The sequence below is a fragment of the Dendrobates tinctorius genome, unplaced genomic scaffold (genome assembly GCF_039654945.1).
Source record: "Dendrobates tinctorius isolate UK_male_01 unplaced genomic scaffold, ASM3965494v1 ptg000037l, whole genome shotgun sequence".
NCBI classification, from domain to species: domain Eukaryota; kingdom Metazoa; phylum Chordata; class Amphibia; order Anura; family Dendrobatidae; genus Dendrobates; species Dendrobates tinctorius.
The window spans coordinates 30,820,173-30,833,972 of NW_027361705.1; the positions used below are offsets into that span (position 1 = coordinate 30,820,173).

At 45.0% G+C, this 13,800-nt stretch overlaps 1 long non-coding RNA gene across 1 annotated transcript in view; it reads right to left on the reverse strand.

The window, feature by feature from the left end:
* The window catches only part of LOC141088142 (uncharacterized), a 42,443-nt gene that overhangs the window by 26,129 nt on the left and 2,514 nt on the right, over positions 1–13,800 (reverse strand). The gene's annotated exons all lie outside the window — the stretch shown is intronic.

Sequence of the window (13,800 nt, forward strand, 5' to 3'; positions counted from 1 at the left end):
CTACGTCAATGGTGCCGTCAGCAAGGATTTGGATTGCTGGATCACGGAGTGAATTACCTATACGATGGACTACTTGATAGAGATGGGGTGCACCTTACGAAGACTGGAAAGCATGTATTTGGAAGTCGCCTTGCTACACTTGTAAGGAGAGCTTTAAACTAGAACAATGTGGGAAGGGAAACAAAAGGCCAGAAAAAGCCACACACCTGACAAATGCTATTGAGAACTCTGCTATTAGAAGTGGAAAGGAAGAACAAAGACAAAAGAATCTAATTAATAAAAATATTGGAGAAAGAGAAACCAATCATAAACTAAAATGTTTCTATACTAATGCACAAAGCATGGGCAACAAACAAGGAGAATTGGAACTACTAACACAGGAAAAGAAATATGATGTCATTGGAATCACTGAAACTTGGTGGGACGATACACATGATTGGAATACAAGGCTAGAAGGATACAACTTATTTGCGAGAAACAGACTTGATAAACGAGGAGGAGGTGTCGCATTGTATGTTAGAAACGCGTATATCTGCACAGAGATTGAAGCTTCAATGACTGGGAGTTCTGTGGAAACTGTTTGGGTAAGAATACAAGGACAGAACAATGGAAAGGACACCATTGTAGGCATTTACGACAGGCCGCCTGTGCAAGCTGAAGATATGGATGAACTCTTTATGCATCAAATGGCCAAGTTCTCCAAAAAGTATAACACAAAGATCATGGGAGATTTCAACTATCCAGACATTTGTTGGGAATCTCTCTCAGGCAAAACTAACAGGTCAAGGAAATTCTTATCCTCTCTTGCTGACAACTTTATCTTCCAAAAGGTAGGGGAGAAAACAAGGGGAACTGCTACCTTGGATCTATTCCTTATAAACAGGGAGGAAATGGTTGAGGAGGTAAAAGTGGCTGGGACCCTAGGAGGTAGCGACCATGCTATTTTAGAATTTTGGATAACTAGAAGAGGAAGACCTGTGAAGACTCAAACTTCATGGTGAGATTCAGAAAGGCAGATTTTAAGGGATTCAGAAAGAGAATCGGAGGGATCCAATGGCTGGATATCCTTAAGGACAAAGATGTCCAGGAAGGATGGGAAATTTTGAAAAATGAGATTCTCAAAGCACAATCGTTAACATTTCTGAAAAAAGGGAAGAATAGGAAGCATTTAAGGAAACCAGGATGGATGAACACAGAACTTAAGCACATGCTAAAAAGGAAGAAATAAATATTTAGCAAATGGAAAGAGGGAGGCATATCTAAAGAAGAATATAATGCTGTCTGCAGAACCTGCAGGGGATGCATCAGATTATCTAAAGCTGACAATGTATTAAGGCTTGCAAGAGACGTCAAAAGCAATAATAAAGGATTTTGGGGATATGTCAAAAGCAAAAGAAAAGTCAAAGATGCTATATGATTTTTACAAGATGAAAATGATGAAATGGTAAGACAGGATGTTGAGAAGGCCGAACTTTTAAATTCCTATTTTGCATCTGTTTTCTCTCAGAAAGGAAATGTAACATCAACTGTCCTTCACTGTCCTATTAAAGAAATAGAAGAATCCAGGATATCTATAAACACAAAGATAATGAGGGAATACTTAGCTAACATAAATGAATTCAAGTCTCCAGGTCCAGATGAATTACACCCCAGTGGACTGAAGGAGATAGCAGAAGAAATTTTTGAACCACTCTTCATAATCTTTGAAAATTCTTGGACATCAGAAGAAGTCTCAGAAGATTGGAAAAGAGCAAATGTTGTTCCTGTCTTCAAAAAGGGGAAGAATGTGGACCCAGGCAACTATAGGCCGGTGAGTCGGACTTCTATACCAGGAAAGTATCTTTGACCAAATTATTAAACAACAACAACTCGACTTGGCATCCGCTATCTATTCAAGCCAATTTTGCATTTCAAAAGTCAAATGGTGCTCCTTTCCTTCTGAGTACTGCCGTGCGCCCAAACAGTAGATTTCCACCACATATGGGGTATCGGCATACTCAAGAAAAATTGCATAAATTATATGGTCCATTTTATCATGTCACCCAATCAACAGTTTTGTGAGGAAAAGTAAAATTTTCATTTTTTCCTGCCACATTGCTTTAATTCCTGTGAAGCACCTTAAAGGCTAACCTTTTTGAATGCAATTTTGAGCACATTTAGGGGTGCCGTTTTTAGAATGGTGTATTTTCTGTCACACAGGCACCTCAATGTCACTTCAAATGTGATGTGGTCCCTTAAAAAATTAGTTTTGTAAATTTTGCTGGAAAATTGAGATATTGCTTTTCAACTTTTAACCCTTTTAACTTCCTAACAAAAAAAACTATGTTTAAAAAATGAAGCTGATGTAAAAAAAGACGTGTGAAATGTTATTTATTAACTATTTTGTGTAATATAACTATCTGGGTTAAGGGTCTAAAATTTAGAAAATTGCGAAAGTTTCAAAATTTTTCGCCAATATTTTCACAAATAAATGCAAAAAAATATAGGCCTGAATTTACCACCAACATGAAGTACAATGTGTGGCAGAAATACAAATCTCAGAATCACCAGGATCCGTTGAAGCCCTAGTCAGGAAGGTGAAAACAGGCTCAGGGGTGAAGGGGTTAATGGAGAGACGTGGTGTTGGCCAATCTGTTGAGTCAGTTACGATTGATTACCTAATACCAAATACTTCTTGTTTCAGATCCTGATTTTGAAAATACGTTGAGTAATTTGGATGTCCTGCACTCACGTGCATCGAGGTTTTTGTGCTGAAGTCTAAAACCAGCAGATTACTGACTGTACAGCCATATTCTCATTTTCTAGTGACACATATGACAGATGCAAATTTGCTTCCATCTCCATAGATGGATTTGGAAAAAGTGGAGGAATCTAGGTAAAAAAATTTGAGATTTTTGTTTTCTTCCAATTTGTTGATGGAGGACAGAGGATTAAAAGTAGTAGGTGGATGTACCTCTCAATGATTACTACCAATCTTACTACTGTCTAATGTTCTGTATCACAGAATTGGAACTTACATCATAATGTAATATTCTTTGTCTGTGACGTCCGCCTGCGGGTCTGGGCTGCAGCCAGGCAACACCCCGAGAAACACTGATACCCTTTACCCCTATACAGGGATCTGGATTTATAGCAGAGCCCAGGAGGCGCTGTCTGAATAGGAGCAGTGACCAGAGCAGGACGGTCGCCAGAAAGGTGTTCCAATACAGGACACAAACGTGGAGATATGCGAGTCTAAACCAGTCGGGCAGCAATGGTACAAAAACGGTAGACAGAAGCAGAGTCAGATTCAGGCCGAGAGTCAAACCAGGAGAGTAGCAGAGGTACAGAATCGTTAGGCAGAAGCAGAGTCAGATTCAGGCCGAGAGTCATAAACCAAGAGAGTAGCAGAGGCACAGAATCGTTAGGCAGAAGGGAGAGTCAGAAGTCCAGGCCAAAGTCAGTCAGTCAGAAAGCAATTCACACAGTAACACACAGGGGAACCAAGAATATATCCGGCGGCTTGCAAGACCAGTCCCAAGGTATTTCAGGGATCAGGTCACCCCTCATAGGTTCCTGGACTGATGATGTCATCAGTACCGCCCCCAGGACCAGGCCAGATGGAGATGCAGTAACCTCTTGATGACTGACAGAGGGGTGGAGCCTGCGTCCACCAGATGCCTGCGCAGGTGCCCTTACTCTGTCAGCACCATAACTCCCGGGCGAGCTATGGTGCCTCCTAGTGACCGCGACAGGAGCAGCAGACCCAGAATTTAACGGCGACGTGACAGACCGGCACCTCCTAGAGGCTAAAGCCGGGACAGTAGGCTCTGAGCCTGACGTGACAGAACCACGGCCCTGTCCAGTGGCCGAGGCAGGAACAGCCGTCCCTGAGTCTGACGATAAAGTGGCGGTCCGGCGCCTCCTAGAGGCCGCGACCGGAGCAGCAGGCCCTAAGTCTGGCGGAAACGTGACAGTACCCCCCCCTCCAAGAGGGGCCTCCGGACCCTCAAAACCCGGTTTATCAGGGTGAAGGAGGCGAAACCTTCTAATCAACCCCTTGGCATGAATGTCACTAGCGGTGACCCAGGACCTCTCCTCTGGGCCATAGCCTTTCCAATTAACTAAATATTGCACAGACTTTCTCACTAAACGGGAATCAAGGATGCCCTGGACTTCGTACTCCAAGGCACCCTTGACCAAAACTGGAGGAGGAGGGGACTGGACGGGATGAATTGGGGAGCGGTACACCTTGAGAAGGGATTTGTGGAAAACATTAGGAATTTTAAAAGACTGAGGGAGCCTTAAACGAAAGGCTACCGGGTTAATTACTTCTAATATCTCGTAGGGACCAATAAACCTGGGCCCCAGTTTGGCAGATGGCACCTTAAGCTTAATGTTTCTGGTAGACAGCCAAACTTTGTCCCCAACTCCTAGGTGCGGCCCCGTGGACCTCCGTTTATTTGCGGCCGAAGCCTGCCTGACCTGGGACCCTTTCAAGTTTGTGTTCACCTCCGACCAGATTGTCCTTAAGTGACGTATGGAATTCTCTACTCCCGGAAGCTCCGACATCTTGGCCGAAAATGAACCAAAACGTGGGTGCAAACCATGATTGCAGAAGAACGGGGTGGTTTTGATAGATTCCTGGTACTGGTTATTTAGAGCGAACTCAGCTAATGGGAGATGTTCCGCCCAATCAGACTGATGTTCCGAGACATAGCAGCGAAGATATTGCTCTAGAGCCTGGTTGGTACGCTCCGTTTGACCATTGGTCTCAGGGTGGTAAGCGGAGGAGAAGGATAATTCAATACCAATACGTTTGCAGAATGCTTTCCAGAATTTGGAAACAAACTGGGTACCTCGGTCGGACACGATATTCTCTGGAGCGCCATGCAGCCTTATTACATGAACAATAAACAACTTACTCAGAGTTTCTGAATTAGGTAATCCAGAGAGGGGAACAAAATGACATTGCTTACTGAACCTGTCCACCACCACCCAGATACATGTCTTCCCCTCTGAGGGTGGTAGGTCAGTAATGAAGTCCATGGAGATGTGGGTCCATGGACTCTCTGGAGCGGGCAAGGACTGGAGCCAGCCGGCAGGCCGATTGTGAGGGGACTTGGCGCGAGCACAGATTTCACAAGCTAGTACATAATCCTTGCAGTCCTTAACTACCGTTGGCCACCAAAAACTCCTAGTCACAAGTCTGGCGGTATTATTGACCCCAGGATGGCCTGCCAGGACGGAGTCGTGCGATTCCTTCAGAACTTGTAGGCGAAACGGCGCTGGAACAAACAATTTCTGGGGGGGCGTCGAGTCAGGGGCTGGTTCTGGGGACCTACGGATCTCCTCCAGAAGGTCCAGAGACACAGCCGACACCAATACCATTGGCCAGTATTGGAACTGGCTCCGAGTCCTCAGCCTGTGAGGGGCAGAAACTTCGAGAGAGAGCATCAGCCCTCACATTTTTGGTACCAGGACGAAAGGTTATTAAGAAATCAAACCTAGAGAAGAACAAGGCCCACCTCGCTTGTCTAGGATTTAATCTTTTTGCTGACTCCAGGCAAGTCAGATTCTTGTGATCTGTAATCACAGTGATCTTATGTTTGGCCCCTTCGAGGAAGTGGCGCCATTCCTCGAAGGCCCATTTGATCGCCAATAACTCCCGATTACCTATATCGTAATTCTTCTCAGTGGCAGAGAATTTGCGGGAGAAAAAGGCACATGGGCGAAGCTGAGTGAGTGATGCAGTGCCTTGCGACAGCACTGCTCCCACTCCGACCTCAGAGGCGTCCACCTCTACAATAAAGGGGCGGTCCAGATCAGGCTGAACCAAAACTGGGTTGGCTACAAAGCACTCTTTTAACGTAGCAAAAGCCTGAATTGCCTCAGGGTTCCAATTGGTCACGTCTGCCCCTTTTCGGGTCAAATCCGTGAGTGGTTTAGCAATTTCGGAGAAACCCCTGATGAATTTTCGGTAATAATTTGCAAACCCTAAAAATCGCTGCAGCGCTTTTAGCGACTTGGGTTGCACCCAAGTTTTAATAGGTTGGATCTTGGCAGGATCCATACGGAAGCCTGTGCTTGAAACCACATATCCTAAAAATTGTACCTCCTCCGCAAAAAAAAACACATTTCTCCAGTTTAGCAAACAGGGAGTGTTCTCGCAGTCTCTGCAGTACAGAGCGAACGTGCTGAGCGTGTGTCACAGGATCAGCAGAATAAATCAAAATGTCATCTAAATACACGACGACATACACCCCACAAATGTCCCTGAAAATGTCATTTACAAAGTGCTGGAACACGGCAGGTGCGTTACTGAGTCCGAAGGGCATTACCAGGTACTCAAAGTGGCCAAGAGGGGTATTAAAGGCTGTTTTCCACTCATCCCCGTCTCTTATGCGGACTAGATTGTATGCCCCCCGGAGGTCCAGTTTAGTAAACCAACGGGCTCCCATTAGCTGATTAAAAAGATCAGGGATGAGTGGAAGCGGGTACTGGTTCTTTATAGTGATTGCATTCAATTCCCGGTAGTCAATGCAGGGTCTGAGACCACCATCTTTCTTTTCTACAAAGAAGAAGCCAGCTCCAACTGGTGAAATGGACGGTCTAATAAACCCCTTTTTTAAGCTATCAGCTATGTACTCGTTCATAGCCTGACGCTCTGGACCTGAGAGATTAAATATTCTCCCTTTTGGGAGACGGGCATCTGGAATCAGATCTATAGGGCAATCATACTTTCTGTGAGGGGGTAGCTTTTCAGATTTTGCAATAGAAAAGACATCCTCAAAATCTCTGAAGGCAAACGGTATGTGGAGGGGTTTAACTTTAACTTGGTTTACTGTTAGCGACATGCAGTTTTCCTGACAGTGTGAACTCCAGCGTATAACATCGCCTAGGTGCCAGTCGATGACTGGATTATGCTGGCGTAGCCATGGCATCCCCAAAATGACTGCAGCAGACAAATTATCCATCACAAAAAATGACATAACCTCGGTATGCAATGCTCCCACCGACATAGTGATTTTGTCAGTAACAAATTTAACCCCCTCCTGGACAATAGATGTGCCATTAATAGCCGTAGTTTTTATAGGGGCATTAAGTCTTAATAGGGGTACACCGAGACTTTTAGCAACCAAAGAATCCATAAAATTCCCTTCAGATCCACAATCCACATATGCATTCACACACTGAGATTTCTGACCAAAAGAAAGGGCAATAGGCAATAAAACTTTAGCCGCATCTGCAGGCAATACCTGTGCCCCTGGGCAACCATAGCCAGAGTTGCCCAGAGGCCGATGTCTCAGTAGTATGGATCTCTGAAGGCTCCAGACTGCAGCATACTGGTGCAGGAAGATGAAAGTGCTCCTTCAGGCTGTGCACTGAACCAGGTGTTTAGGCCAGAAATCAGCTCAGTCAGAAGAAGGGAGAGAAAAAAAAAGTTCAGGGAGACTGCTTTTGTATATGCTGGATATATACACAAGAAGCAGTTTTTTTTATATGGCCGGATATAATGTGACGTCCGCCTGCGGGTCTGGGCTGCAGCCAGGCAACACCCCGAGAAACACTGATACCCTTTACCCCTATACAGGGATCTGGATTTATAGCAGAGCCCAGGAGGCGCTGTCTGAATAGGAGCAGTGACCAGAGCAGGACGGTCGCCAGAAAGGTGTTCCAATACAGGACACAAACGTGGAGATATGCGAGTCTAAACCAGTCGGGCAGCAATGGTACAAAAACAGTAGACAGAAGCAGAGTCAGATTCAGGCCAAGAGTCATAAACCAGGAGAGTAGCAGAGGTACAGAATCGTTAGGCAGAAGCAGAGTCAGATTCAGGCCGAGAGTCATAAACCAGGAGAGTAGCAGAGGTACAGAATCGTTAGGCAGAAGCAGAGTCAGATTCAGGCCGAGAGTCATAAACCAGGAGAGTAGCAGAGGCACAGAATCGTTAGGCAGAAGGGAGAGTCAGAAGTCCAGGCCAAAGTCAGTCAGTCAGAAAGCAATTCACACAGTAACACACAGGGGAACCAAGAATATATCCAGCGGCTTGCAAGACCAGTCCCAAGGTATTTCAGGGATCAGGTCACCCCTCATAGGTTCCTGGACTGATGATGTCATCAGTACCGCCCCCAGGACCAGGCCAGATGGAGATGCAGTAACCTCTTGATGACTGACAGAGGGGTGGAGCCTGCGTCCACCAGATGCCTGCGCAGGTGCCCTTACTCTGTCAGCACCATAACTCCCGGGCGAGCTATGGTGCCTCCTAGTGACCGCGACAGGAGCAGCAGACCCAGAATTTAACGGCGACGTGACAGACCGGCGCCTCCTAGAGGCTAAAGCCGGGACAGTAGGCTCTGAGCCTGACGTGACAGAACCACGGCCCTGTCCAGTGGCCGAGGCAGGAACAGCCGTCCCTGAGTCTGACGATAAAGTGGCGGTCCGGCGCCTCCTAGAGGCCGCGACCGGAGCAGCAGGCCCTAAGTCTGGCGGAAACGTGACATTGTCACACTTTACCAATATAACAAAGCAAAATGTTTTTCTAAAATATTTAGAACATGGGATAGACCAGTGTTCCCCAACTCCAGTCCTCAAGGCCCACCAACAAGTCATTTTTTCAGGATTTCCTTTATATTGTGCAGGTGATGGAATTATCGCCTGGGCCATACTAAGGAAATCCTGAAAACATGACCTGTTGGTGGACCTTGAGGACTGGAGTTGGGGAACCCTGGGATAGACAATGGGTTGGTTTCTTCATGCTCTTAAAGGCGTTGTCCAGTCTTAAAGGGGTTGTCCATAGTGATGAGTGAACGTGCTCGGATAACATCTTATCCGAGAATGCTCGGGTGTTATCCGAGCATCTGGGTGTGCTCGTATATTATGTAGCTGCATAATTTGTGACTGTTAGACAGACACAACACATGTGAGGATTGCATAACAAACAGGCAACCCTCACACGTGTTGTGTCTGTCTAACAGCCGCAAATCATGCAGCCGCAGAGACTCTGACATCATACAGGAGCACGCCCAGATGCTCAGATAACAGACGTTATCCAAGCACGTTCGCTCATCACTAGTTGTCCACTGCTCTGACAACCCCTCCTCAATTGCTATATTGTAAAATAAAAGCAGCCTGTTCTCACTGCTGGCTCAGGTGCCGTTCCTGCAGTGTTGGCGCCGAGTCTCTCGCTGCTCTAGTGACGTTTCTATACCAAATGAGTCCTGCAGCCAAGCATTGTCCACTAATGGGTTGCTTCCCTATCACTTCCTTTGGATGTAACTGACATCTGGTGGAAGCAAAGAGTCACAGCAGCTCTATTCTTCCAGATGTCAGTTTTGGTGGAAGAAAGTCAAAATGAAGCAACCCATGATTGGCCGCTGATTGGCTGCAGGGTTCACATGGCATAGGAACATCATACAATGCATGGGAGACCCGGGGCTGACATATCTGGAAGTGCACCAGTACCTGAGGTGAGTAAAGACTGCTTTTATTTTGCACGGTGGAATATAGCGATTGGCCAGTAGTGAAAAACCCCTTTAAGAAGAAAATCCTGCACTCACTCTATGTGACAGCATACTGCCAAATGTGTGCTGCTCACATTGTCACGATTCCCCTCTACTCCCCATGTGACTGGGTAGTTACGCATGTATACTTGCAGTCCTCAATGTTCTAGGGGAGGAAAGTCTAGTCGGCACATGACTGCAAGTATACAAATCACACACACCGTTACGCGATTGCCCATAGGGAATACAGGAGAATCATGACAGTGTGCACGTCACATACTTGGCAGTTTGCAGATATATAAAGTGAGCGCTGGCTTTTATTCTTGGATTTGATAACCCCTTTAACCCCGCCTTCCTTTACTGTTAAGCATAGTACAAATACGTGAAATGGGAGAGAAGAATCGGAGAACCTTTTTATCAGTTTGTATGATAGAAAGGATGGAGCCCATGATTTTCTCTTGGAGACAGAGAGTGCTCTTTAGCTGCAAGGAGACTTTTGTGTGGCCCATCCCAAAGAGCTTTATTTTTTAGGTCTGGCTTGCAAGGTTGTGGAGTCAAAGTTGTGGAGTCGGTGTCCACTTTGGTGGAGTAGGAGTCGGTATAAAATGGACTGACTGACTCCTAAAATATATAATACATTGGGTACAGTAGCACAATGCAGGGTGTGCTCTAAATGTTTTCTTAAGAATTTAGGAAAGTTATGAAATGTCTTATAAGGGTATGTTCATACTAGGCGTTTTTGCTATTTTTGCTGTGTTTTTTTATGCTAATTTTCAGCTGCTTTTTACAGTACCAGCCTATGCGATTTCAGAAATCTCATGCACACACATTGGTCTTTTGTATCATCAGGATTTTGTGCTTTGCTGCGTTTTTTTTTACATAGATGCACGTCACTTCTTTCAGCGTTTTTTCAGTGTTTTTCATCCATTGGCTTGAATGGGTGTTGAAAAAAAATGCTTCAAAAATGCAGGTATCATTATTTGCAGCGTTTTTGCTGCTGAAAAGTCAAGGACATTAGCATGGACAAAGAGAAAAAAAACGCACCAAATCCGCACCTAAACCTGCTTTTTTGCCGCAGATTCTTTGCTGCCAAGATGATCAGGTTTTGCTGCAGAAAAAAAGCAGCAGAAAAAAAGCAGCAAAAACGCCCTGTGTGAACTTACCCTAAATGTCTGTTCTGTTCATGATCTAAGGATCTCGGCTTCTAGGAATCTACCAGCAACATTTTAATCCCCCCTTCCAAGTATTTATATGTGCATGTAGCTCTTTCAAAGACAAGCCCAGCTATACCTTTACATGACCAGTTCGTTCTTCTGTTACTGAAAAATCAGTATTTTAATTGATACACAAAGAACTATTTGTAGATCTGAAGCGTCTGTCACTCCAGCTCTATTACCTGCATAGCACCGCCTCCTCCTGTTTGACTGACAGCCTCTATGCTGTGCGACTTCAGGCAAAGGAACTTTCAGTGAAGCAGGAGGAGGCGGCACTGCGTGGGGAATAGAGTTGCTGACAGAATCCTGCGGACAGATTCCCTTTAAAGATACACTTCAGATTTTACACACCTTTCTATATCTTAGAGAAAATACCTCTTCAGCGCCACTTTACCAGTTAACTATGGTAATTTGTAACCATATCTAAAAACGCCAGCATAAAGGGAAAAAATGTAAAGAATTGCATTTTTACTGTGCTTTTATCTGAGTCACATGAACACTATACAATGACAAGGCAATTTTTTTTTTAGTAATTCTGTATTGAAGAGAAAGACACAAATACGAAGTCAGCAGACAAGCAGCTGCTTATAGACCCCAGATTGGAACATTGATAGTCTGTAATTAACCTATGAATATAGTAGCAATATTAGATTTGAAGGGTCCGGCTTCCGCGACGCCCTACAAATTAGCGCAATCAGGGGCCACCAGGTGCTGTACCAATGTAAGCAATGACGGGGCTGTGACAACCTCAATGTGCTGGACAGGGGTCCTCAAACTGTGTTTTATCGGAAATACCTTTTTGAGAAAAATACACCTTGCTGCAGTTGTGCTGCCAGCCTCTGATTCATGTTCTAGTGGCTTGGGCAACATGAATCGACTGACAGGTTTCAATTAATTTAGGGAATCTAATAGGAAAATCATCTCCCACAGACTTCATGTTATGATCAACCGTGGTGCATGTGGATTTGTGGACCTACTGTACCACAGGACTGGGCCTAGCCAGGAAGGGGCATAACTAAGCGGCTACCTTGGTGTTCACTGGAGCCTCTAGTGGTGAGGTCACACTTGTGCGTCAGGTAGCCACCAGGTACCACTCCTGGGCAAAATCCAGTACTGCAGCTGCTGCCCCAAGGGGCACTGACAGTACTTTAAGGCTTAGTTCAGGCATGCCGGTCTAGTGTTCAGGATCAGGGTTAGGCCACTTATGGACCGGAAAAAAGTGTTCGTGCACTAGCCGCACTGAAACTTCAGGAACAGGACTGGCCGCCCCAGACCAGGCGATGAGTTTTAGGCAATGGCAGCTCCGGGTCGAAGGGACAGGATTCAGGTACTGGCTGCTTTGGGACCAAGGATGAGGTTCATGCACTGGCCGCTCCAGGACCAGTGGACTACGGACACAAGACTGGATGACATTCATGCTCTGGCCACACCAGGACTAGGAGACCTCACAACTCACTAGCAGTGAACCTTTCTAACTAATCATTTTACACATTGCTTGGCGACTCCCTAGGGAAGATGGAGTCTTTTATACAAGATGCATCCCAGCTATTGGCTGGCAGCCATCTTGCTGATGTACTACTTATGCTAAATGCCTCTCAGCAACAGGCTGAGAGCCTTTAGCATAATGCGTGTACTGTCCCTTTAAGTATGGGGAAGCGCGGGCACATACAAGGCGTGCCGCCGGACTGTTTCGTGCACACACAGACCAGGAAGTTAAAGGGAAGCAGTAGGACACTGGGACCATGCCACGGGGCTGAGGTGGTGAGTAATTCTACTTGGAGGGGGAAGAGGATACCGTGCAGGGGCGCTGGCAATAGCGCTACATTTCACATGCGTAGATCAGCAGATTTGTTTTCCAGCACCATCTTTCAGCTGATGACAGGCAATTATACTTCTCTTGTTCCTCCAACTATTAACCTACCAACCTACTTTTACTCAATATTGCAATTGCCTTGAGTGGTTCAACCATAACTCCTAAGCAGTACGCTCACTGTCTTGTCATATTTGACACAAAAGTTTCCTTTATTACCTATATCCATTCACTCACTCGCTCATGTTTCCTGCATCTCAAAAATATCTCCAGAATCTGACCTTTTATCACCTTTGAAACTGTAAAAACTCTTACTGACGCTCTTATTCATTCTCATCTGGACTACTGCAACTCTCTACTTATTGGGCTCCCTCTTACAAAACTTTCCTGAATGTGGCAGTTAGGTTCAAACAATTGTGAAAAAAGTGTTTGCCTCTTCCTGATTTCCTATTCTTTTGCATGTTTGATACACTTAAATGTTTCACATCACCAAACAAATGTAAATATTACACAAAGATAAGACAAATAAACACAAAGGAAACACAAAATGCAGTTTTTAAATGAAGGTTTTTATTATTATTATAGGAAAAAGAAATCCAAACCTACAGGGCCCTGCGTGAAAAAGTGATTGCCCCCAAAACCTAATAACTGATAGGGCCACCCTTATCAGCAACAACTGCAATCAAGAGGCAATGAGTCTTTTACAATGCTTTGGAGGAATTTTCACCCACTCATCTTTGCAGAATTGTTGTAATTCAGCCACATTGAAGTGTTTCCAAGCATGAACCGCCTGTTTAAGGTCATGCTACAGCATCCCAATTGGATTAAGGTCAGGACTTTGACTAGGCCACTTCAAAGTCTTAATTCTGTTTTTCTTAGGCCATTCAGAGGTGGACTTGCTGATGTGTTTTAAATCATTGTCCTGCTACATAACCTAAGTGGGCTTCAGCTTGAGGTCACAAACAGATGGCCGGACATTCTCATTCATGATTTTTTGGTAGACAGCAGAATTCATAGTTCCATTTATCATAGCATGTCTTCAAGGTCCTAAAGCAGCAAACTATCCCCAGACAATCACACTACCAACACCATATTTTATTGTTGGTATGATGTTCCTTTTCTGAAATGCTGTGTTACTTCTACACCAGAAGGAATGGGATATACACCTTCCAAAAAGTTAAACTTTTGTCTCATTAGTCCACAGAGTATTCTCCCAAAAGTTTTGGGGATCATCAAGATGTTTTCTAGGAAAACTAAGATAAGCCTTTATGTTCTTATTGCTCAGCCATGTTTT